We start from the raw sequence: 26,276 nt of genomic DNA on the forward strand, positions 1-26,276 counted from the left end.
GGGTCTCCTGCTTTGTAGGCAGATTTATTACGGTCTGAGCCACCCGGAAAGCCCACATGTGTTCTTGTTGTTGTTCAGTTGCTCAGCTGTGTCTGACTCATTGTAACCTCATGGACTGCAGCACGCCAGGCCTCCCTGTCTTTCACCATCTCCCAGAAATTGCTCAGGCTCATGTCCATTGAGTTGCTGATGTCATCCCACCATCTCATCCTTTGTCATCCCCTTCTCCTCCTGCCTTCAATCTTTCCCAGCATCAGGGTCTTTTCTAATGAGTTGGCTCTTTGCATCAGGTGGCCAAAGTATTGGAGTTTCAGCTTCAGCATCCGTCCTTCCAATGAACACCCAAGACTGATCTCCTTTAGGATTGACCGATTGGATCTCCTTGGAGTCCAAGGAACTCTCAAGAGTCTTCTCCAACACCAAAGTTCAAAAGTATCTTCTTTGGTGCTCAGCCTTCTTTATGGTCCAACTATCACATCTATGCATGACTGCTTTAAAAACCATAGCTTTGACTAGATGGACTTTTGTCGGCAAAATAATGTCTCTACTTTTTAATATGCTTTCTAGGTTTATCATATATTTTCTTCCAAGGAGCAAGTGTCTTTTAATTTCATGGCTGCAGTTACCATCTGCAGTGATTTTGGAGCCCAAGAAAATAAAGTCTGTCACTGTTTCCATTGTTTTCCCATCTATTTGCCATGAAGTGATGGGACCAGATGCCATGATCTTAGTGTTTTGAATGTTGTGTTTTAAGCAAGCTTTTTCACTCTTCTCTTTCACTTTCATCAAGAGGCTCTTTAGTTCCTCTTTGCTTTCTGCCATAAGGGTGGTGTCATCTGCATATCTGAGGTTATTGTTATTTCTCCTTGCAATCTTGATTCCAGCTTGTGCTTCATCCCACCCAGCATTTCACATGATGTACTCTGCATATAAGTTAAATAAGCAGGGTGACAATATACAGCCTTGATGTACTTCTTTCCCAATCTGGAACCAGTCTGTTGTTCCATATCTGGTTCTAACTTTTGCTTCTTGATATGCATACAAATTTTATAGGAGGCAGTCAAGGTGATCTGGTATTCCCATAAAAAAACTGCCTCACAGTCAAAGGCTTCAGCATAGTCAATGAAACAGAAGTACATGTATTTCTGGAATTCTGTTGCTTTTTCAATGATCCAATGGATGTTAGGAATTTGATCTCTGGTTCCTCTGCATTTTCTAAATCGAGCTTGTACATCTGGAAGCTTGTACATCATGTGTTCTTAATGTCCTGCTATAAGGTCATTTCTGACCTTACTCTTTCACAGGCAGCATCTTGATAAATTACAACCATATATTTAAGTAAATATTATTGTCTCATTTGAAATGGGGACACTGAGGCTCAGGGAGGTAAAGTGTCTATTTAGTTTCGCACAACCAGTCATAGAGGTGCTGATATCCAAAATCACATTTTAAGAGTGGAAACCTATGGGACCTTCTCAAGACAGACTCCTCCCCCATATCCTCTGCTTTAGCTTCTCTTCTAAGTACTTAGATAATAGCATCTGATGCACATTTCCTGAATTGTTTTACAGGTGATAAAGCCCCCTCAAATGGAAGAAATTAAGTACTTTTTAAAATTTAACTTTTATTTTATATTGGAGTGTAGCTGATTTACAATATTGTGTTAGTTTCAGGTATATAGCAAAATGATTCAATTTTATATATGTATATCCTTTTCTTTCAGATTCTTTCCCCATATAGGTTATATATTATGATTGCTCAATTGCATGGTGATTCTACTTTTATTTATTTATTCTTTTAACTTTTTATCTTGTATTTGGGTGCCTGGGCTTCCCAAGTGGCTCAGTCGTAAAGAATCTGCCTGCCAATGCAGGATATGTCCTGAGATGCAGGTTCAATACCTGGGTCAGAAAGATCCCCTGGAGGAGGAAATGGCAACCCACTCTGCTCTTCTTGCCTGGATAATCCTATGGACAGAGCAACCTGACAGGGTACAATCTATGAGGCTGTAAGTCAGACGCAACTAAGCGACCGAGCATGCAAGGATATCCGATTAACAATCTTGTGATAATTTCAGGTGCACAGCAAAGTGATTCAGCCATACATAGACATGTATCAGTTCCCGCCCCCTACTCCCACCCCGCCAAACGTCCCTCCCATCCAGGCTGCCAGCTAACATTGAGCAGAATTCCCTGTGCTCTACAGTAGGTTCTTGTTGGTTATCCATTTTAAATATAGCAGTGTGTACATGTCGATCTCAAACTCGCTAACTATCTCCTCCTCCTCTTTCCCTGCCCTGGCCCCATAACCAAAAGTTCTCTGTCTGTGAGTCTGTTTCTGTTTTGTAAGCAAAGTCATTTGTATCATGTCTTTTAAAATTCTGCATATAAGGGATATTATTAACATATGAATTTCTATTTCTCTGTCTGACTTACTATGCTAATCTCTAGGTCCATCCATGTTGTTGCAAATGGCATTATTTCATTCTTTTAAATGGCTGAGAAATATTCCGTTGTATGTATATATTACATCTTCCTTCTCCATCTCTTTGTTGATCGACATTTAGGTTGCTTCCATGTCTTGGCTGTTGGAAATAGTGCTTCAATGAACACTGGGGTGCAAGTATCATTTCATACCATGTTTTTCTCTGGATATATGCCCAGGAGTGGGAGTCAGAACTTTCATTCATGTGGGAGAACCTCTGTGATGTCATCATTTTCCAGTTTGTGGGTCGCCCACCTGGCAGGTATAGGGTTTGATTATATCATAGAAACACTCCTCCCAGCATCTCGTTGTGGCTTCTTCTTTGTCTTTGAATGTAGAATATCTTTCTGGTAGACAAAAAAGGTTTCAATCTTTTTTGTCAATGGTCATTCAGCAGTTAGTTGTGATTTTGATGTCTTTGTGAGACGAGGTGAGCTCAAGTCCTACCCTATCATCTTGTCTCCTTGCCTAACCCAGAAATTAATGATTTGATGACCATGAACATGTTGCCCAGATTTCTGGTGCCCAAGGATTGATAATGTCAGCCCCTGTGACACCACTCTGTTACCTCACCATCAACCAACCAGAGAATTGTGCATTAATTGATTACATACTCTTGGATGCCACTCACTTACCTGACCTTTAAAAATGTTTTGCTGAAACCCATTGAGTGGCTTAGGCTTTTTGAGTATTAGCTGTCATGGACTCCTAGTACGAGACCCCACAACAACTGCCACACTTTCCTTTACCACAACCTAGTGTTAGTAGATTGACTTCACTGTGAGCAGGTGAGGGGACCCAAACTTACTTTAGCAACAGTACATGTTGGACTTTATTTTTTTTAATTTAATTTTATTTTTAAACTTTACAATATTGTATTGGTTTTGCCAAATATCGAAATGAATCTGCCACAGGTACACATGTGTTCCCCATCCTGAACCCTCCTCCCTCCCCATACCATCCCTCTGGGTCGTCCCAGTGCATCAGCCCCAAGCATCCAGTATTGTGCATTGAACCTGGACTGGCGACTCATTCCATATATGATATTATACGTATTTCAATGCCATTCTCCCAAATCATCCTACCCTCTCCCTCTCTCACAGAGTCTGAAAGACTGTTCTATACATCAGTGTCTCTTTTGCTGTCTCGTACACAGGGTTATTGTTACCATCTTTCTAAATTCCATATATATGCATTAGTATACTGTATTGGTGTTTTTCTTTCTGGCTTACTTCACTCTGTATAATAGGCTCCAGTTTCATCCATCTCATTAGAACTGATTCAAATGTATTCTTTTTAATGGCTGAGTAATACTCCATTGTGTATATGTACCACTGCTTTCTTATCCATTCATCTGCTGATGGGCATCTAGGTTGCTTCCATGTCCTGGCTATTATAAACAGTGCTGCGACGAACATTGGGGTACACGTGTCTCTTTCAATTCTGGTTTCCTCAGTGTGTATGCCCAGCAGTGGAATTGCTGGATCATAAGGCAGTTCTATTTCCAGTTTAAATCCAGTCCTTTCCCTCCAAAACACTGAATCATAAAAATAACAATGTTTTAACAATAAAATATTTTGCACATAATAATCGTCACCACTTTCAGTGGGTAAAGTCAGTATTTGCTGACTCCCATCTCCTTTTTTGGGATAGATTCTGTCACTCAAGTGCTCTGAATCTCCTTGGGCTTTCTTCTTATTATATGCAAAATGGGCTTCCCATTTGCATGGCTTGCTGGTAAAGAATCCATCTGAAATACAGGAGACCAACTGCCATGCTGGAGACCCAGGTTCAATCCCTGGGTTGAGAAGATCCCCTGGAGAAGGAAATGGCAACCCACTCCAATATTCTTGCATGGAAAATCTCATGTACAGAGGAGCCTGGTGGGCTACAGTGCATGGGGTCACAAGAGTTGTACATGACTTAGCAACTAAACCACCAACCACCATAGGCAAAATGCCTCCAGGCTGCCCCTAAAGCATCACCTGATTGCAAGGTCATCACTGACTGCCTGTCCAAAATGATTTTTTTTTTCTGATATTCTATTCCATTACAGTCTTGCTAGGAACCTAAAAATTCTTGTGATTTATTGATTTATTCCAAAGCGTAGAAAACTTTTTTTTTTATTGTTCCTCCATTTCAACAGAGGTTCCTTGAAGACTTAGTTCCTTAATCCATTATGTGTTAAAACTGTTTTCAGGAACATTGATGCGAAGAGATGGTCCATTAAAAAAGAATTCATGAGAATCACTATATTGATTAACATCTTAGATGTCACCTTATTTCTCATGCTCATGAGCTTTATTTTTTTAATGAGGAAATAATTGTCTTATTGATGTTAATGGTATAATTAATGAGAAAGTAAATATTTTTTAAAAAACTATCATAGCCATGTAGCTCTATACAAATAGAAGTTATGATTCCGATGCAAATTAATTAATGTTAGGTACTATACAATGTTCTTGCCTGGAGAATCCCAGGGACTGGGGAGCCTGGTGGGCTGCCGTCTTTGGGGTCGCACAGAGTCAGACACGACTGAAGCGACTTGGCGGCAGCAGCACTATACAATGTTAGCAATCATTAATGTTATTGCTATTAATAATATATCAAATAAAAAGCAAATATGAACTAAAGTAAGGAGAGACTTTATTCAAAAACAATATTATAGTAAGGAAAGTGAGACTATTGCAATAGAGAGAATTCTTTGACTATAAGATCTGAAAGCATCTTAATCTGAAAAGGGATTTTCTTTTAGAGGGAGAGGTAAAAACCATTAAAATCAGCTGATTCTCAGAAAATTTTCAAGAAGAATTATTTCAAGTTCCATGCTCAGTAGTGGGGCAAAGTTTGGAGATCTGGGAGAAGTAGAAAACCCTGAGCAAAACTTGGTCAAGTCAAGTTTTGGGCTGTTGGCCAAACTGGTCAGCAGAAAAAGACAGTTCAGTTAATCACAAATGAGACAAAGATGGGAATTTGGAAGTCTGGGTCTGGTCTTGTCATAAGCAAACAAGGTGTTGTACATGAGTCAAATATAAGTCACATAGAGAATGGTGGTTCTTTGCAGTAAGACATTTAGGGTGAAGAGAATTTCTTAATTATTGCTGTTTTCCAGGAGCACAAGGCTTAAATAAATTTCAACACTGCCAGACATCATCTTTATCATTGCTTTTCTTGTGTGTAGTTAGTCACTTGAAATATATTATCTTTAGGCAAGTTGCCTAGTCTTTCAGACCTTCAGTTTTCTTATCAGTAAAATGGGAATAATTATAGTAACAACTAATTTGCTAGATTTCTATGAAGTTTACTGACAAGTGCCTAACAGCTATAAATATTGTATAAATGTTGGTTTTGTTTGTTTGTTTCATTTGTGTTATTAGTGGTTCCATGGACTCTGCTTCCTTCTCTTTTTCTTTTCCTTTTCCCCCTCTGCCCCCTCCTCCTTCTTCTCTTTTTCTTCTTCTGCTTTAATAAGGATAAATCTCACCTCATGCAGCAAAGAAGGGGAAGGGAGCAGGCATTTCTAGAATGAATTTTAGGTTCCTGATACAGGGCAACTCATTACTCACAATAAAATCCCAAACTGTCTCTTTAGTGTACTCATATAAAGATCAAGGAAACTGAGGCTCAGCAAAGTTTGCCTAAGTTCATACAATTCACAGGTGAGGGAAAGAGATAATACAGGTGTGAGGTATCTGACTTGACTCTTTCTCATCAGGTCTCATGGAACATGAAATGCTCATGCACGTGAAACAGCCCAATTTTAACCCAGGAATATGGAAAAGAGATGGAGAAAAAGACACCTCAGCTGTATGAAAGTGAAAAGTGAAAGTGAAGTTGCTCAGTTGTGTCCAACTCTTTGTGACCCTGTGGACTGTGTCCGTGGGATTTTCCAGGCAACAGTACTGGAGTGGGTTGCCATTTCCTTCTCCAGGGGATCTTCCCTACCCAGGGATTGAACCTGGGTATCCCTCATTGTAGGCAGACGCTTTACCATCTGAGCTACCAGGGAAGTCTCAGCTGCATAGGCATGTGAATAATTGCTTTTCTTTTGTGATGGAATCAATGAGCTTTTTCTTCTGTATAATTGTCTTTGAAAAAGGCAGAGAAAAAGTTAAAGGGGGAGAGAGAGAGCTAGAGAGAAAAAGAGAGAGAGAGAGAGAACCCCAACCCATCAAGCCCATATTGCACATTGGCTGCCAGCAATGTTTCTTTTAAAATAAAATAAAAATGTTCAGTTGTAGATTTTTTCCCTTTTGGAGAGATGCAGGAATTGCAAAGACAGTGCCAGACAGCACTAGCATATGCTTATTTTTCTAGCTCAATGTGGGCAGCCTTTCTTAAACATTTTGTATAAATATATTTATTCTCCCACTGAGACCTTGCCTGCCAGGTTCAGGAACAACTGAGTTAGCAGATGCATTATAAATTGAGGAAAGAAAAGAAAGGATTGCCATGGAAATGCTGATGGCCCCTTTATTCTAGCTGAGTACATTGCCCTGGTATAATAAATTACTGGTTGATGCATTGATGATAAATCTATAGTGGTTTTCATATTCAAAGTAAAAGATATTTCACTCTGTCTTTGCTGGAGATGTAGTCAGAAGGCAAGGAAATGTTGACATCCGGTGGGCAGGATTAAAAAACACACACACACACACAGACCCTTTGGTGTACAACCCACATTTGCAAGCTGTCTGCGTTTCTTGTATTGGCCTCAGCTTTGACAAATGTAAAAAAGTCACTAATATTTTGACACTCTGCCTGCCCAAGTCTGATACCAGCTGGCTGTGAAGCCACATACTCATTGTTCTGCTGGATTTTAAAGACTGGGTCCCAGCCAAAGGACTGGACTGGATCCATTCATTCATTTTCAAGATTGAAGTTGCAGCTTAACTGTAATGACCATTTCTCAACTCAATCTGGAAACCTCTTCCAAACCCAACAGATGCCTGAGAGGCAAATGTGCATTTGGATTAGAAACGATTCTCTCAGATAAAGAAACAAACGGTGATCTTTGATTCAGGAAAGAATTCTTTGCTTTGAGAGCAATTAATACTTTGTATATTGATTATGTCTTATTTTATAAAATGCTCATGCTTTTGGAACCTTAGTAAAAATCCTTATCTTACCATTTTAAATTAAATGAGTATTGAAATTGCAGAGAAATTATGACCCCAATTATGAAAAAAACATGCCCAGAGAAACACTGGAAGAAAACACCCCAAATGTCAAAAACATTAACAGTGGCAAGGGGGAAATGTTTAAGGTTATGGTGAGTTTTTCCTTTTTACTTTTATATGGTTTTCTTCTATAATATGTTTTAAGTTTATAATTGGAGAAAGAAAATAAACTATTCATTCTTTTGAAAACATACTGTTTCTTTTACTGTATTTTCAGCTCCAGTGACCATATTGTTCTAGTAATCATAAGCAACTATTGCTAAAGTGTGCTACAGCCATGGAAAATAAAACCACTCTATAATCTACAATATCTTTGCTTTCTACTTCTAAAAAAATGCTCCCCTGCTGTGTGTTCCTGCTGTCTCATTTTTCCAGTCACTTAATAATTGGAGACATTAACCCTGATCACTTGCAAATTTTCCATTTAAATTTATTTTCAGGTAAGCAGATGCTTGGGAAAACTGCCATCAAAGGGCTGTAGGAGAAAGGGAGTTATAACTTGATCCTGAAATCATTTGAGGGAATTATTTTCAGGCCATGATGAGATACCTATATACTTTAGTGTCAGAGTAATCTTTGAGAAATAATTTGTATTAACACTTTTTATATAAATCAATTTCTTGTGTCCTTCTATGGGCCAGATTCTGTATGAAGGACTTGTATGTGCTATTTCATGTCACCCTCAGACAACTTTATGAACTATATACCTTCATCATATACACTTCAGTTGAGGAAACTGATCTTATAAAGTTGAAAATTTTGAATCTATTGATATGTTAGTTTGATATTAGGTCATCCATAGGGTTGCAAAGAGTCAGACACAACTGAGCGACTGAGCACCCAAGCATTGTTTACCCTTAAGTTATGGAATTTTATATCAGAAAGACTTTGCTTTTGGTCTCAGTGCCTTGACTTAGAAGCTGGGGACTCTAGTCAATCAGTGTGCCTCTTTAAGGCCCAGTTTCTCTGTCAGTAAAATGGGGATAATAAAAAATTCGAAGACACAGGGCAACTGCAAAGACTAAAGCAATGTCATCAGCATCTATTGGAGAAAACTGCTCTCATTCCAGCGCATCCCTTCCAAATAAAATCTGCTGAAAATGAACATAGAGATAGGCTTCTTTGGAAACATTTCTTTATCCTTCCTGTTAAAATTTGACAGTATTTCTCCACAGCCTGTAGCCACATTCATCTCTTTGGCTCGTGCTGCATTGATTAAAAAGTGGATTGCCAGCAGTCATCTGTGATCGTGTACCATGGAAGGGCTGCTCTTCTCTTCCTCCACCCAGTTGTCCCATGCACTATTCATGAGTTCTACAATATTCCAAACTTTAATTTCTACAGATTAATTCTCACTAATTATTCACCATATGAACCTTTGCAGGAGAATTCCAGTGAATGCTCTTCCATCCTGAGGCAGGGAAGGCAATGTCGAATCGTTTTCTGATTTCAAGTGGAAAACAAACTAATTATGTGGAAATATGATAATAGATTGCGCTGCGGGGACCAGTCCTCTGCAGGCTTCAAAATGTTTGCTTATGATCAGCCCTTCGTGTTATTTCTTCCAGGAGGATCTGCCCTTTCATAATGCATCAACATTATTGACTGGCCTGTGATTCCTTACTTGGAGTTAAGATAATTTGCATAATTGTATATTACTTCCGTCTGGTGGAAACAAACAAGATGTTCGGGTGCTAATCATCAAGCAGGCAGCAGTGACTGCTGGGAAAAATAACATGAGTCAAGCCCCAAAACAACGAAGAGCAGCTTCTTTCTTTGGCATCTTTCACCAGCTTTTCTAGACCCAGCTTTCTATGCCACTTGGCCACAGGCATTGTTCTTTCCTGACAGTCCAAACTTAGGAGGTTGCTGGGGTTAGTCATATGTACTCCAAATCCGTAAAATGATAAAACATCCTTAGGTTGTGAATTTTCATATGCATTTGTGTTTGTTCAGGTCATTTCTTCTACTTGAAATGTCTTCCTTCTTCTGTCTGGCAGCAAGTTTCTTGTCCTTCAAAATCCAGCTCAAACGCCTTTCCTACTCAGTGTGCATTGTTCTCTAAGCGAATAAATACCAGATGAACACAATAGGTATTACACAAATTAATTCTCATTGCTTTGCTTAACAGTTTTTGACTTTTTGGTTTTCTAGTTCTACTTTAGGCATTCAGGATAGAGTAACCAAATAAGAAAACAAATCATGCTCCTTTTCTTCAATTATTTAATGTTCTTCTTCTCTGTAGTAATTCATATTCCTATTTAGCAGTATTTATTCTGCCTTGTCATGCACCTGATGAACACCGTCATAGCTTACTTATATCTATAAACCCTTGACCAAGTACGTAGTAAGTGCTAAATAAATGTCCATTATACTTGAAGTTTCAGGAGAGTGGATCATGCAAACTGATGAATTACATCATAGATGCAAATGCTTGCCAGCTCCAGGTGATTTGTAGTGGCTGCATGAAGTGCTGAGAAAAGAATTTTGAGTCTGCTTATGCTTAGTGGAAAAGTTTTCTGTGATTGATTAGTCATGTCTGCAACGGGAGACCAGCAAACCATATATCATGTATTTGCATTCTTATAGTAGAGGTTTAACCTTGGGCATGTTCCAGATGATCAATGTAAGTATATACATTTAGTGAGTGAAATTGATGAATATCAGGGTTAAATTGGTTATGATCCACCAAGGGGATTTCAGCGTTGTGATTTTGAACATTAAACTCTTGAAACAAAACATTTTGATTTACTTTTTATGGAAATCAAGTGTGTGTGCTAAAGTTGCTTCAGTCATGTCTTACTCTGTGCGACCCTATGGACTATAGCCTGCCAGGCTCCTCTGTCCGTGGGATTCTCCAGGCAAGGATACTGGACTGGGAAAAAAAAAAAAAAAGAATACTGGAGTTGGTTGTTATGCCCTTCTTCAGGGAATTTTCCTGACCTAGAGATCAAACCCATGTCTCTTAAGTCTCTGCATTGATAGGTGGGTTCTTTGCCACTAACACCACCTGGGCAGCCCATAAAATCTGTCGTTATTGGGCTAGGCACTTTCCATATACTATGTCATCTAATTTGTCACAGCAACACTGTTTATTAGGTCATTAAAAAATATTTATTTATTTGGCTCCATCAGGTTTTAGTTGTGGTGTGTGGGCTCCAGAGTACACAGGTTCAGTAGTTACGGCATGTGGTCTCAGTTGCTCCATGGGATGTGGGATCTTAGTTCTCTGACCAGGGATCGAACTTGCATCCCCTGCATTGGAAAGTGGATTCCTAACCACTGGACCACCAGGGAAGTCCCTTATTAAGTCATTTTAATCCCAGGTGGTGCAGTGATAAAGAATTCACCTGCCAATGCAGGAGATACAGGTTTGACCCCTGGGTTGGGAAGATCCCCTGGAAGAAGAAATGGCTACCTACTCCAGTATTATTGCCTGGACAATTTTATGGACAGAGGAGCATGGTGGGCTATATAGTCCATGGGTTGGAAATAGATGGACATGACTGAGTGACTAAGCATCTTTATACAGTAATCCCATTTTATAGATTTAGAAACTGAAGCTCAGAAACTCAACCTGGATGAAAAGATTATGAATAGAAAATCTAAAATTCAAGTTCAGTTTGTTTTTATTTGAAAGTTCATGGTTTTTTTCATCATCCTCAATACAAATTGCCATTTAGTTCTAGTCTAAAGCATTTTGTTTTACTCTCCTGAGAAAGGAGCCACATTTACCTAGTGGGTAATGAGCCAACTATATGTGAAGTGAAAGTCACTCAGTTGTGTCCAACTCTTGGCAACCCCATGGACTAATCTGCTAGGCTTCTCTGTCCATGTAATTCTCCAGGCCAGAATGCTGGAGTACTTAGCTGTTCCCTTCTCCAGGGGATCTTCCCAACCCAGGGATCGAACCCAGGTCTCCTGCACTGCAGGTAGATTCTTTACCATCTGGGCCACTATATGTGAGGAATTCCAATGATTGTGATCTTTGTGGGTATTAGAGGAGCAGGGACCTCATGTAAGAGTGTGAGTGCAGACAGATTGAAGAATAGAAGTGGCTTAAATGGTTAAGAGGTTGAAAATGCTGAAAATGAAAGACAACTCCTTTTCTTGAGTGTCTTGCTTGCCAGGCATTGTGTTTCATGCTGAATGATTTTCTTGAACACTTTATGGTGAGCATTACTAGTGCCATTTCTAAAAATAAGGGAAAATAGGCTCAGAAAAATTGATTAACTATATTAATGACCAGAGAGATATTATTTATTTTACTCATCAAGTACTGTATCCGTAATTCAATATTGAGTTTTCTGTCTAGCACAAATCAGACTGTAAAGAAACAAATAAATACATAGAAATATATTTTTGTAATGGTTAGTAAAAAAGTAAACCGGATTTTAAGTCTGAATCTGTTCACATCTAAAGCCTACACTATTTCTATTATGTCATGCTGTCCTTGAGAAGTTTGAAATGTGCTTGTGACTTTGAAGCCAGTTCCATTTTTCAAGGATAACTTCTTACACAGTTGCCTCAATGCAGCTGGTCCTTTGGAAAAAATGTTTATAAGAAGGCTTGGCAGGTTTCTTGGACATTAAATATCTCTTACAAAATAATATTTTGATGGATTACATGTAAATGAATCAGAAACATATGGCTTCCATTCCCTTTAGAGTGCACACACAGAATGATTTTATGTGTTTGGCAAAATGGATTTTCCTGAATGCCACCTTTATGTACCCCTCCCTTTCCATTCCCCAGTGCATTATATCCAAGAAGACTGAGACATCCTCTATGAATCCCACAGAAACTTGGATCCTTCCATCTCTGCTTCTGACTCCACACTCATATGAAGGTCATTTTACCCTTATATTTCCTAGAGCAGTCATGGTGGTGGTGGGTTAGTTGATAAGTCATATCCAACTGTTGCTACTGCAAGGACTATAGCCCGCCAGGCTCCTCTGTGAATGGAATTTCCCAGGCCAGAATACTGGAGTGGGTTACCATTTCCTTTTCCAGGGGATCTTCCTGACTCAGGGATCAAACCCACATCTCCTGCATTGCAGGTGGATTTTTTACTGACTGAGCCACAAGGGAAGTGGTAGCTGCTACTCAGTGAGACAAGCTAGTAGCTTGCTTAGGCCTTCCCTAGAAGATAAGACTATCATCACAATAGATACCTGTTTAGCTTCTTTGGAATGTTGAACATTCCACTCAGTCATTGCAAATAAAGAGACTTCCTCCTCATGTACAGTGTTAAGTCATGTGAACTTTATATTATTAATGTGTACATGTTTTGAGCTTTTGTGCCATGGGGCATTTCATCTGAAAATCTGGACTGTGCAGCATCAGATATTTATTTTGAATAGATTGAGGCTATTACCTTGTCTGTGGAGTATAAAATGCACCCATCATGACCTCATATCAAAGGTTGTTACCACAACATACACACTAGTGAAGCTGCAGAACAGAGTGATGACCAGCTGGACCACAAAGAAAGTCAGGAGGGCCTATTAGGTTTAGGAAGATGTTTTTATATCCATTCTCAAAAGCCAGTAAGTAAACTATAATGGTTGATATTAATATTTGCCTTCAGTTCAGTTCAGTTCAGTCTCTCAGTCATGTCTGACTCTTTGCAACCCCATGAATCGCAGCTCACCAGGCCTCCCTGTCCATCACCAACTCCCGGAATTCACTCAGACTCACGTCCATCGAGTCAGTGATGCCATCCAGCCATCTCATCCTCTGTCATCCGCTTCTCCTCCCGCCCCCAATCCCTCCCAGCATCAGAGTCATTTCCAATGAGTCAACTCTTCGCATGAGGTGGCCAAAGTACTGGATTTTCAGCTTTAGCATCATTCTCTCCAAAGAAATCCCAGAGCTGATCTTCAGAATGGACTGGTTGGATCTCCTTGCAGTCCAAGGGACTCTCAAGAGTCTTCTCCAACACCACAGTTCAAAAGCATCAATTCTTCGGTGCTCAGCCTTCTTCACAGTCCAACTCTCACATCCATACATGACCACAGGAAAAACCATAGCCTTGACTAGATGGACCTTTGTTGGCAAAGTAATGTCTCTGCTTTTGAATATGCTATCTAGGTTGGTCATAACTTTCCTTCCAAGGAGTAGCTGTCTTTTAATTTCATGGCTGCAGTTACCATCTGCAGTGATTTTGGAGCCCCAGAAAATAAAGTCTGATACTGTTTCCACTGTTTCCCCATGTATTTCCCATGAAGTGATGGGACCGGATGCCATGATCTTCATTTTCTGAAGGTTGAGCTCTAAGCCAACTTTTTCACTCTCCACTTTCACTTTCATCAAGAGACTTTTTAGTTCCTCTTCACTTTCTGCCCTAAGGGTGGTGTCATCTGCATATCTGAGGTTATTGATATTGCTCCCTGAAATCTTGATTCCAGCTTGTGTTTCTTCCAGTCCAGCGTTTCTCATGATGTACTCTGCATATAAGTTAAATAAGCAGGGTGATAATATATAGCCTTGAAGTACTCCTTTTCCTATTTGGAACCAGTCTGTTGTTCCATGTCCAGTCCTAACTACTGCTTTCTGATCTGCATATAGATTTCTCAAGAGGCAGGTCAGGTGGTCTGGTATTCCCATCTCTTTCAGAATTTTCCACAGTTTATTGTGATCCACACAGTCAAAGGCTTTGGCATAGTCAATAAAGCAGAAATAGATGTTTTTCTGGAACTCTCTTGCTTTTTCCATGATCCAGCGGATGTTCGCATTTTGATCTCTGGTTCCTCTGCCTTTTCTAAACCAGCTTGAACATCAGGAAGTTCACGGTTCACGTACTGCTGAAGCCTGGCTTGGAGAATTTTGAGCACTACTTTACTAGCATGTGAGATGAGTGCAATTGTGCGGTAGTTTGAGCATTCTTTGGCATTGCATTTCTTTGGGATTGGAATGAAAACTGACCTTTTCCAGTCCTGTGGCCACTGCTGAGTTTTCCAAATTTGCTGGCATATTGAGTGCAGCATTTTCACAGCATCATCTTTCAGGATTTGAAATAGCTCAACTGGAATTCCATCACCTCCACTAGCTTTGTTCGTAGTGATGCTTTCTAAGGCCCACTTGACTTCACATTCCGGGATGTCTGGCTCTAGATGAGTGATCACACCATCGTGATTATCTGGGTCATGAAGATCTTTTTTGTATAGTTCTTCTGCATATTCTTGCCACCTCTTCTTAACATCTTCTGCTTCTGTTAGGTTCATACCATTTCTGTCCTTTATCGAGCCCATCTTTGCATGAAATGTTCCCTTGGTATCTCTAATTTTCTTGAAGAGATCTCTAGTCTTTCCCATTCTGTTGTCTTCCTCTATGTCTTTGCATTCATCGCTGAGGAAGGCTTTCTTATCTCTTCTTGCTATTCTTTGGAACTCTGCTTTCAGATGATTATATCTTTCCTTTTCTCCTTTGCTTTTCACTTCTCTTCTTTTCACAGCTATTTGTAAGGTCTCCCCAGACAGCCGTTTTGCTTTTTTGCATTTCTTTTCTGTGGGAATGGTCTTGATCCCTGTCTCCTGTACAATGTCACGGACCTCATTCCATAGCTCATCAGGCACTCTTATCTATCAGATCTAGGCCCTTAAATCTATTTCTCACTTCCACTGTATAATCATAAGGGATTTGATTTAGGTCATACCTGAATGGTCTAGTGATTTTCCATACTTTCTTCAATTTAAGTCTGAATCTGGCAATAAAGAGTTCATGATCTGAGCCACAGTCAGCTCCCAGTCTTGTTTTTGCTGACTTTATAGAGCTTCTTCATCTTTGGCTGCAAAGAATATAATCAATCTGATTTCGGTGTTCACCATCTGGTGATGTCCATGTGTAGAGTCTTCTCTTGTGTTGTTGGAAGAGGGTGTTTGCTATGACCAGTGCATTTTCTTGGCAAAACTCTATTGGTCTTTACCCTGCTTCATTCCGTATTCCAAGGCCAAATTTGCCTGTTACTCCATGTGTTTCTTGACTTCCTACTTTTGCATTCCAGTCCCCTATAATGAAAAGGACATCTTTTTTGGGTGTTAGTTCTAAAAGGTCTTGTAGGTCTTCATAGAACTATTCAGCTTCTTCAGCGTTATTGGTTGGGCATAGACTTGGATTACTGTGATATTGAATGGTTTGCCTTGGAAACAAACAGAGATCATCCTGTCATTTTTGAAATTGCATCCAAGTACTGCATTTTGGACTCTTTTGTTGACCATGATGGCTACTCCCTTTCTTCTGAGGGATTCCTGCCCACAGTAGAAGATATAATGGTCATCTGAGTTAAGTTCACCCATTCCAGTCCATTTCAGTTCGCTGATTCCTAGAATGTCGACATTCACTCTTGCCATCTCTTGTTTGACCACTTCCAATTTGCCTTGATTCATGGACCTGACATTCCAGGTTCCTATGCAGTATTGCTCTTTACAGCATCGGACCTTGTTTCTATCACCAGTCACATCCACAGCTGGGTATTGTTTTTGCTTTGGGTCCATCCCTTCATTCTTTCTAGAGTTATTTCTCCACTGATCTCCAGTAGCCTATTGGGCCCCTACTAACCTGGGGAGTTCCTCTTTCAGTATCCTATCATTTTGCCTTTTCATACTGTTCATGGGGTTCTCAAGGCAAGAATACTGAAGTGGTTTGCCATTCCCTTCTCCAGTGGACCACAGTCTGTCAGATCTCTCCATCATGACTCGCCCGTCTTGGGTTGCCCCACGGGCGTGGCTTAGTTTCATTGAGTTAGACAAGGCTGTGGTCCTAGTGTGATTAGATTGACTAGTTTTCTGTGAGTATGGTTTCAGTGTGCCTGCCCTCTGATGCCCTCTTGCAACACCTACAATCTTACTTGGGTTTCTCTTACTTTGGGCGTGGGGTATCTCTTCACATCTGCTCCAGCAAAGCGCAGCCGCGGCTCCTTACCTTGGACGAGGGGTATCTCCTCACCGCCACCCTTCCTGACCTTCAACGTGGGATAGCTACTCTAGGCCCTCCTGCGCCCGCACATCCACTGCTCCTCGGGCGTGGGGTTTGTCTTCCCAGCAGCTGCCCCTGACCTCGTTCGCGGGGTATCTCCTCTCGGCCGCCGCCCCTGATCTTGGACTTGGGTAGCTCTTCTCAGCCGTTCCTGGGCTGTCGGAGCCTGGCATTCTCGGCCGCTGCCCCTGACCTCGGACGTTGGGTAACTGATTAGTTGAAAAAGTGAGATATCTACAGTAGGTAATGTATTATAAAAGGGTTATTGTAACATTCTAAAGCTAAAGAGTTGGAAAAAACTAGCCGGTGTAGAAAATATGATCCTAATAAATTGCAAGTGGTAACTTCAAAAGAAATTAAAGTGTACAGGTTTCACCAAAGTGTATAGATGTCAAAAACTCACATGCCTCAGGGACAAAGGTCATTGAGTGAACACAGGAAAAGAGTCAGTCAGGTTTGTTGGAGGCTGTGAGAAGCAGGATTGAGCACAATCCCCCCTGTAGCATATTCAGATGCATAATTTTAAAAGCCCTACTTGCAGTAGCTATATCTTTGAATCATAGAAATAGATATATCCTTACCTGATTTTTAACCTCTGTGACCAGTCACTTCTGGGAAAATCTATTTCTCTTACATGTGCAAGCATCCCTTCTCCTTATCACTCTCATTTACTTCCTCCTACCTATCTTGATCTACAAATAGGATGACTGGATCAGCAGGCCAGAGTTTGCTTGTAGAAACTTTTACTCTTGAGAAAATTCGCCAATAGTGAATTTCTGCCAGATTCACTTTCTACCCCTTCCCTTATCCTTATCTTTCTCTTCTCTAATGCAATTTCTGTATTCAGGAAAGGAATCTGATTCTATTTAAAGTGAAAAAGGGAGTTTAGGTTGAAAGCAAGATAGTACAAGAGTTGTTTTCAGATTGCATGGACAAGGTTAGATTATCACAGAGAGCAAGATGAAAGGTCAATAATAACAGGTAATAAAAGAGGAGGATAACATTGAATGAAGTAAGTTTAATATAAAGGGTGTAATTTTAACAGTTTGTTTAGGTAGTTTTCAATTTACTATAGCCCCGCATCAGGTCAATTGGCTCATATTCTCTGTAGCATTCATCTGGAAAAGCGCCACATCCTCTCTCATAGGTTGTCTCAATAAGAAGTATTAATAGTATGTTGTAATGGCTGGGATCATTGGCTTTAAGTCAGACATATGTGTTTGAATCCTGGATCCTCAAATTTTCCTAAGATCACATAGCTTGTTACATCAGAATGTGTTCAGTTCAGTTCAGTTCTGTTCAATCACTCAGTCGTGTCTGACTCTTTGTGACCCCATGAATTGCAGCACGCTAGGCCTCCCTGTCCATCATGGAGAAGGTGATGGCTACCCACTCTGGTACTCTTGCCTGGAAAATCCCATGGACAGAGGAGCCTGGTAGCCTGCAGTCCATGGGGTTGTGAAGAGTTGGACACAACTGAGCAACTTCACTTTCACTTTTCAGTTTCATGCATTGGAGAAGGAAATGGCAACCCACTCCAGTGTTCTTGCCTGGAGAATTCCAGGGACCGGGGAGCCTGGTGGGCTACCGTCTATGGGGTCACACAGATTCGGACACGACTGAAGCTACTTAGCAGCAGCAGCAGGCCTCCCTGTCCATCACCAACTCCCAGAGTTCACTCAAACTCATGTCCATCGAATCAGTGATGCCATCAAGCTATCTCATCCTCTGTCGTCTACTTCTCCTCCTGCCCCCAATCCCTCCCAGCATCAAAGTCTTTTCCAATGAGTCAACTCTTTGCATGAGGTGGCCAAAGTACTGGAGTTTCAGCTTTAGCATCATTCCTTCCAAAGAACACCCAGGACTGATCTTCTTTAGAATGGACTGGTTGGATCTCCTTACAGTCCAAGGGACTCTCAAGAGTCTTCTCCAACACCACAGTTCAAAAGCATCAATTCTTCAGCACTCAGCTTTCTTCACAGTCCAACTCTCACATCCATACATGACTACTGGAAAAACCATAGCCTTGACTAGACGGACCTTTGTTGGCAAAGTAATGTCTCTGCTTTCGACTATGCTATCTAGGTTGGTCATAACTTTCCTTCCAAGGAGTAAGTGTCTTTTAATTTCATGGCTGCAGTCACCATCTGCAGTGATTTTGGAGCCCCCCAAAATAAAGTCTGACACTGTTTCCACTGTTTCCCCATCTATTCCCCATGAATAGAAGTGATGGGACCAGATGCCATGATCTTCATTTTCTGAATGTTGAGCTTTAAGCCAACTTTTCTACTGTCCTCTTTCACTTTCATCAAGAGACTTTTTAGTTCCTCTTCACTTGATTGCCAGGAGAAATATCAATAACCTCAGAATGTGTTACTTGGTATTAATTAAAAATATATATGGAATGCTTATTTTGTATATTTTAGATTTTACAGTGCAATTTTATATCCTTTGTTTCATGTATCCTAAAATGCTTTTATATGGTAGGAAGGGAAAAAATAAAAAATGCCATTGCTCCCAAATGAGAGATAAGAACCCAGAGGCTCATAGACTTTATTTGATTGACTTGCTTAGGACTACAAAGCTAGTAAGTAGTGGAGTTGTTCCTATCTCCTAATTTTTTGACTGAATTTTCTCCCTACACTGTACTTTACCAAAAGGCTGGATTTGAAATGTTCATACCTTATTGTTAGTCGTTTAGCTATGTCTGACCCTTTGAAACCCATGGACTGTAGCCTGCCAGGCTCCTCTGTCCATGGAATTCTCCAGGCAAGAACTGGAGTGAGTAATCATTCCCTTCTTTAGGGGATCTTCCTGACCCAGGAAATGAACCTGGGTCTCCTGCATTACAGGTGAATTATTTACCATCTGAGCTACCTGGGAAATGTTTATGGGTCTGCTTAAGTCCAATAAAAAGAAGGTGAACCAAAAAATGACATATGGGATAGTGAAACTCATTTTTATATGCAAAAAGGTTAAAATTTTTTATAAGACAAAAGGGTACCATGACAAACTTTCAAGAGAGCTTCACTGAATTCATGTAGAATCAGTGATACAAAAGCAAGCTTAGTTAGGCATATCATGATTTACTCCCACTTGGAATGAATTGAGCACATAGCAGTAAAACAACCCTCTGACTAAGTAGGAAATCAACTTAGAATTATATGCTAAGGCCATGTTATGGACTGAATGTTTGTGTCTCCTAAGAATTCATGTGGAGAAGGTAATGGCACCCCACTCCAGTACTCTTGCCTGGAAAATCCCATGGACGCTGGAGCCTGGTAGGCTGTCCTAAGGTAGGGGTCGCTAAGAGTCAGACACGACTGAGCGACTTCACTTTCACTTTTCAGTTTCATGCATTGGAGAAGGAAATGGCAACCCACTCCAGTGTTCTTGCCTAGAGAATCCCAGGAACAGGGGAGCCTGGTGGGCTTCCATCTATGGGGTCGCATAGAGTCGGACACGACTGAAGCAACTTAGCAGCAGCAGCAAGAATTCGTGTGTTGAGGTTCTAACCCCTAGTGTGATACTATTTAGAGATAGAACCTTTGGGGAGATAATTAAGTTTCAATAAGATCATGAGGGTGGTGCTCTCATGATGGGGTTAGTGCCTTTATAAGGAGAGGAAGAGACACCAGAGCTTATTTGTAACATGTGAGGATACAGGGAGAAGGCAGCCATCTGCCAGTCAGAAAGAGGGTCTTCACCAAGATCTGAATCTGTCAGGACCTTGATCTTGGTCTCATAAATCTATGAGAAATATATCTCTGTGGCTTAAGCCACCTGATTTATAGTATTCTGTTATAGCATCTTCATCTAAGACAGGCATCTGTCTTAGAATACAAAATCCCTCTAGACTTCAAATCCAGGACATTTCATCAGAGAAGCCAATCTAGAAAATAATTTAAAAAGAAGTTTACAGTGAAAATATATTGAAATTCAGAACTTAATAGACAATTTTGGGTGGGCTGGACATAAAAGGAGAGGGTATAAATGACTGGAATAAAAATTGGTAGAAAAGATCAGAAACATAGAGAAAAAAGTGGAAATGTAGAGAAGCACATAAAGGAATGTGAAACATAGAGAAAGGGTCTCACATACGCATATTTAAAAACATAGTTGGATATGGAGAGAAGACAGAGGAAAAGGATTATTTGAAAGGATTATTTGAAGGAAAAGGATTATTTGATTATTTGAAGGAAAAGGAAAAGGGCTAAGAGTTGTCCAAAATTTATAAAAGGCATTAAGCCACAAAACTAAAGAAATCTATAGCCTTAAGAAGTATCATTACAAACAATTTTTCAGTTTCATGAATACTTCACAGCAAACTGATGAAACTCCAAAGACAAAGAAAATCTTGAAAGCAGTTAGATGAAAAGATTCATATTATTTTTAAAAGAGCACTAAGACTGATAGCTGATTAAAAAAAAAAAAGCTATTGAGGATTAATTAAAGTATACCACATCACACATATTTAAAGCATAATTAGATCATTTTTGACATATGTATTATGCAGGTCAGGAAGCAACAGTTAGAACTTGACATGGAGCAACAGACTGGTTCCAAACAGGAAAAGGAGTATGTCAAGGCTGTATATTGTTACCCTGCTTATTTAACTTATATGCAGAGTACATCATGAGAAACACTGGGCTGGAAGAAGCACAGGCTGGAATCAAGATTGCCAGGAGAAATACCAATAACCTCAGATTGCAGATGACACCACCCTTATGGCAGAAAGTGAAGAGGAACTAAAAAACCTCTTGACGAAAGTGAAAGAGAGTGAAAAAGTTGGCTTAAAGCTCAACATTCAAAAAACGAAGATCATGGCATCTGATCCCATCACTTCATGGGAAATAAATGGGGAAACAGTGGAAACAGTGTCAGACTTTATTTTTTTGGGCTCCAAAATCACTGCAGATGGTGATTGCAGCCATAAAATTAAAAGACGCTTACTCCTTGGAAGGAAAGTTATGACCAACCTAGATAGCATAGTCGAAAGCAGAGACATTACTTTGCCACCAAAGGTCCGTCTAGTCAAGGCTATGGTTTTTCCTGTGGTCATGTATGGACGTGAGAGTTGGACTGTGAAGAAAGCTGAGCACCGAAGAATTGATGCTTTTAAACTGTGGTGTTGGAGAAGACTCTTGAGAGTTCCTTGGACTGCAAGGAGATCCAACCAGTCCATCCTAAATGAGACCAGTCCTGGGTGTTCACTGGAAGGACTGATGCTGAGGCTGAAACTCCAATCCTTTGGCCACCTGATGAGAAGAACTGACTCATTGGAAAAGACCCTGATGCTGGGAAAGATAGAAGGCATGAGGAGAAGGGGACGACAGAGGATGAGATGGCTGGATGGCAACACCAACTCAATACACATGAATTTAGGTGAACGCCGGGAATTGGTGATGGACAGGGAGGCCTAGCATGCTGCGATTCACGGGGTCACAAAGAGTTGTATACGACTGAATGACAGAACTGAAGTGAACTATAGTAGTGAAGCCATCACCACCAATAAAGATTCTAAACTTTTCTGTCACTTAGAAAAGTTCATTGTATCCATTGTAATCTAGTCCTCTGTCTTCCCCATCCCCAGACAACAACTAATTTGTTTTCTGTCACTACAGATTAGTTTAGATGGTCTACAGCTTTTTATATAGATGGAATAATATAACATACACTCTTTTGCCTGTCTTCTTTTACTCAGCATAGAGGTTCTGAGATTAATTCATGTTGTTTTATGACTAAGATGTATAAATAGTTAATTTCTTTTTATTGCTAAGAATGCTTCATTGCTTGATTATTCCACAGATTGTTTGCCCGTTCACCTGTTGTTGAACATTTGGGCTATTTTCAGCTTTTGCCTATTACAAGTAATGCTGCTATGAAAATTTGTGAAAAATTCTATGTAGACATATGTTTTGATTTTCTTGAACAAATATCTAGTTATAGAATGGCTGGATTTTATGATATATACTTATATATATATGATACATATATATATATATATTTAAAAAAAAGCTGTCAAGCTGTTTTCTAAGGTGGTGGTACCAGTTTGTATTTTCAACAGCAGTGAAACAGAGTTCCAACTTTTCTAAATTCTCACCAACACTTGGTAAGTTTTTAAAAAAAATTTCCAGTCTTATTAGTGGATTTGCAACATATTTTATTATGGTTTTAATTTGAATAGCATGTGGCATCCTCCAGGATCAGGGATTGAACCCCTGTCTCCCACATTGGCAGCTGGATTTTTTACCACTGCAGAAAGTTTTGAAATCAGATAGTTTAAATCTGTCTATTTTGTTCTTTAATTTCAGTTCTTTTGGCTGCTTTAGATCCTCTGCTATTTTATTTCCACATAAATATTACAATCAGCTTTTATTTATTTCCACAAAAGAAGCCTGCTCACATTTTGATTAGAATTGTGTTGAGTATCAGTTCAGTTCAGTCATTCAGTCGTGTCTGACTTTTTGTGACGCCATGGTCTGCAGCACATTAGGCTTCCCTGTCCATCACCAACTCCCAGAGCTTGCTCAAACTCATGTACATCAAGTCAGTGATGCCACTGAAACATCTTATGTGTTAGTATACTGATCAATTTAATGAGAAGTGACTCATAGAAGCTAGAAGATAATGGGGTGAACTCTTTATAAAGTTAAGAGAAAATAATTGCCAGTGTACAATTATAATCACAATGAAAATATTCTTCTAAAATAAAGGAGGAAATTGAGACATTTTCAAGTAAACTTATTGAGATTAATAATAACCTTATTATTCATTGCCAGTGGATCTATCAAAAGGAATATTGAAGTGGGTTATTCTTACAAAGGGAAAATGGTCCAAAATGGAAGTATGATAATGCAAAATGGATTAAAAAGTAATGGAAAGGGTAAATGTGCATGGTGTATCTAAATTAATATAGATTGTATAAAACAGTTTTTTTATTGTTCAAATCCTTTTTTAATTTTTAATTTTTTTATTGAAGGATAATTGCTTTACAGAATTTTGTTGTGTTCTGTCAAACCTCAACATGAATCAGCCATAGGTATACATATATCCCCTTCCTTTTGAAATTCCCTCCCATCTCCCTCCCCTTCCCACCTCTCTAGGTTGATACAGAGCCCCTGTTTGAGTTTTCTGAGCCATACAGCAAATTCCCATTGGTTATCTATTTTATATATGGTAATGGAAGTTTCCATGTTACTTTTGCCATACATCTCACACTCTCCTCCCCTCTCCCCATGTCCATAAGTCTATTCTCTATGTCTGTTTCCCCATTGCTGCCCTGTAAATAAGTTCTTCAGTACGTTTCTTCTAGGTTTCATATATATGTGTTAGAATACGATATTTATCTTTCTCTTTCTGACTCACTTACTCTGTATAATAGGTTCTAGGTTCACCCACCTCATTAGAATTGACTCAAATGTGTTCCTTTTTATGGCTGAGTAATATTCCATTGTGTATATGTACCACAAATTCTTTATCCATTCATCTGTTGATGGACATCTAGGTGGCTTCCATGTTCTAGCTATTGCAAATAGTGCTTGCTGCAATGAACAATGGGATACATGTGTCTTTTTCAATTTTGGTTTCCTCAGGATATATGCCTAGGAGAGGGATTGCAAGGTCATATGGTGGTTTTATCTGAGTTTTTAAAGGAATCTCCACAGCGTATTCCATAGTGGCTATATCAATTTACATTCCCACCAACAGGGCAAGAGTGTTCCCTTTTCTCTACACCCTCTCTAGCATTTACTGTTTGTAGACTTTTTGATGATGGCCATTCTGACAGGTGTGAGGTGATATTTCATTGTAGTTTTGCTTTGCATTTCTCGAATAATACGTGATGTTGCGCATCTTTTCATGTATTTGTTAGCCATCTGTATGTCTTCTTTGGAGAAATGTCTGTTTAGGTCTTTTCTCCACATTTTGATTGGGTTGTTTGTTTTTCTGGCATTGAGTTGTATGAGCTGCTTATATATTTTGGAAATTAATCCTTTGCCAGTTGTTTCATTTGCTATTATTTTCTCCCCTTCTGAGAGTTGTCTTTTCATCTTGCTTATAGCTTTCTTTGCTGTGCAGAAGCTTTTAAGTTGGATAAGGTCCCAATTGTTTACTTTTGTTTTTATTTCCATTAATCTAGTAGGTGGGTCACAGAGGATCTTGCTTTGATTTATGTTATTGAGTGTTCTGCCTATGTTTTACTCTAAGAGTTTTATATTTTCTGGTCTTACATTTAGGTCTTTAATCCATTTTGAGTTTATCTTTGTGTATTGTGTTAGAAAGTATCCTAATTTCATTCTTTTATATGTAGCTGTCCAGTTTTCACAGCACCAATTATTGAAGAGACTGTCTTTGCCCCATTGTATATTCTTGCCTCCTTTGTCAAAAATGTTACCATAGGTGCATGGGTTTATTTCTGGGCTGTCTGTCTTGCTCCATTGGTCTATATTTCTGTTTTTGTGCCAGTACCATACTCTCTTGATGACTGTAGCTTTGTAGTATAATCTGAAGTCAGGAAGGTTGATTCCTCTAGCTCCATTCTTCATTCTGAAAGCTGCTTTGGCTATTTGGGGTCTTTTGTGTTTCTATATGAATTGTGAAATCTTTTGTTCTAGTTCTGTGAAAAATGCCATTGATAATTTGATAGGGATTGCATTAAATCTGTAGATTGCATTTGGCGGTATAGTCATTCTCACAAAATTGATTCTTTCTACCCAGCAACATGCAATACCTCTCCATCTGTTTATATCATCTTTGATTTCTTTCATTCAGTTCAGTTCAGTCGCTCAGTCGTGTCCGACTCTTTGCGACCCCATGAATCGCAGCACGCCAGGCCTCCCTGTCCATCACCAACTCCCGGAGTTCACTCAGACTCATGTCCATCGAGTCAGTGATGCCATCCAGCCATCTCATCCTCTGTCGTCCCCTTCTCCTCCTGCCCCCAATCCCTCCCAGCATCAGAGTCTTTTCCAATGAGTCAACTCTTCACATGAGGTGGCCAAAGTACTGGAGTTTCAGCTTTAGCATCAGTCCTTCCAAAGAAATCCCAGGGCTGATCTCCTTCAGAATGGACTGGTTGGATCTCCTTGCAGTCCAAGGGACTCTCAAGAGTCTTCTCCAACACCACTGTTCAAAAGCATCAATTCTTTGGCGCTCAGCCTTCTTCACAGTCCAACTCTCACATCCATACATGACCACAGGAAAAACCATAGCCTTGACTAGACGGACCTTTGTTGGCAAAGTAACGTCTCTGCTTTTGAATATGCTATCTAGGATGGTCATAATTTTCCTTCCGAGTAATCGTCTTTTAATTTCATGGCTGCAGTCACCATCTGCAGTGATTTTGGAGCCCCTAAAAATAAAGTCTGACACTGTTTCCCCATGTATTTCCCATGAAGTGATGGGACCGGATGCCATGATCTTTGTTTTTTGAATGTTGAGCTTTAAGCCAACTTTTTCACTCTCCTCTTTCACTCTCATCAAGAGGCTTTTTAGTTCCTCTTCATTTTCTGCCATAAGGGTGGTGTCATCTGCATATCTGAGGATATTGATATTTCTCCTGGCAATCTTGATTCCAGCTTGTGTTTCTTCCAGCCCAGTGCTTCTCATGAGCATTCTCTGGCATTGCCTTTCTTT

This window comes from Bos indicus, chromosome 3 (genome assembly GCF_029378745.1).
Source record: "Bos indicus isolate NIAB-ARS_2022 breed Sahiwal x Tharparkar chromosome 3, NIAB-ARS_B.indTharparkar_mat_pri_1.0, whole genome shotgun sequence".
In the NCBI taxonomy this organism is placed as follows: domain Eukaryota; kingdom Metazoa; phylum Chordata; class Mammalia; order Artiodactyla; family Bovidae; genus Bos; species Bos indicus.